This window comes from Muntiacus reevesi, chromosome 1 (genome assembly GCF_963930625.1).
Source record: "Muntiacus reevesi chromosome 1, mMunRee1.1, whole genome shotgun sequence".
NCBI lineage: Eukaryota > Metazoa > Chordata > Mammalia > Artiodactyla > Cervidae > Muntiacus > Muntiacus reevesi.
Window position 1 is genome coordinate 243,743,636 of NC_089249.1, and position 1,403 is coordinate 243,745,038.

The 1,403-nt window shown below is 31.7% G+C and overlaps 1 pseudogene; it reads left to right on the plus strand.

Annotated features, from left to right (window-relative positions):
* The first annotated feature begins 382 nt into the window (after nucleotides 1-382).
* LOC136156536 (U2 spliceosomal RNA) lies at nucleotides 383-555 on the plus strand (annotated as a pseudogene).
* The last annotated feature ends 848 nt before the right edge of the window (nucleotides 556-1,403 follow it).

The window sequence follows — 1,403 nt, forward strand, 5'->3', positions numbered from 1 at the left end:
TATTGGCTGAATGTTTTTGAATATGTTTATCAATCCTTTAGGACTTTAGTTTCCCCACATGTAAATGGAACTATAACACCTACCTTGTAAAGTTTCTGTAGTATTTATATGGATAGTTCTAATAGGACAGTTGTTTTTCACATAATAAATGTTTTCTACATGATATATAGTTTTAGAATTGGCTATTTTATTAATAATATTGTAACTATAAAAAATCTTCTTGCAACTTGTTTTAGATTTTTAAAAAATTTTAATTACTGTACTTTTAAATTCAAGCATGCATTATATATCTTGATTTAATTTTAAAAATCAGTACTTTATGTTTCAAAATATGTTCCTTGGTCAAATTCATTAAGGTGAATAGATAGAAACACATGATGGTATCATTTTTCAGCCTTTTGGACTAAGATCAAGTGTAGTATCTGTTCTTACCAGTTTAATATCTGATATGTCCTCTATCTGAGGATAGTATATTAAATTTCTAAATAGGTTGCAAATATGTACTGCTCCAGTCCATCTACCTTTTTTTCCCTTGAGGATTCAGACTGGCTCTCCTACTTCTGTTTTCTGTAGAGGAAAAACATATTTTTCTACAGATAACAAAATTTACTGTTAACAATTTTATTCAGGTAGGAACAGTACATTTAAATGTGTGCACTAATGGGAAAAAAAAAGAAGCACATGGTAGTCAAATTGGAAAAGTAAGAAAGCATCAGATCATGAGAAATCTCATATGTCATGCTGAACATTTTGGATTTGATCCTGCAAGCAGTGGTCAGCCATCAAGGATTTTGATCTGTGAGTGATGAGGTACAAACAGTGTCTAGGGAAAATGAGTTTGATGCAGGACACAATGGAGACAGGTAGGGAAATTTAAACATTATCGCTCATGTAGAAGTTGATAATTCCCTGTGTTAGATTTGTCTATTGGAAGTGTGAAGATAGGAAGAGACCTGAGAGGTCACTACTAAGGAAGATAGAAAGTATTTGGTTAACGGATATGAGGGAGAAGAAAGAGATGAAAATAATTGTGGAGTTTTAAGCCTGAGTGACGAGGCTTGACAGCTTGACAGAAAAAGAGATTATCTAGAGGGAGACCTGGATATGGATAGGGAATCAGTTTGGATCTTGATCCTGTTTTACAAATTGTGAAAAAATGTGATAACAGGTGGATGTATTGACTCCTTAATACATAAATCAGTTGAATGAAAAATTTAAAGTACATTTAAATATAATTTCTTTAAAAAATTCTACCCCTACCCATCCCTAGTATTTTTTTTTTATTACTCTTCAGTTTTATTCTTTGATGTATCAAGGTTCTTAGTTGCAAGCAAGAGAAGCTGTTTTTGGTTGACTTAAACAAGGAAGGAGTTTATTAAAGTAATACTGATTTGCTCATAGAA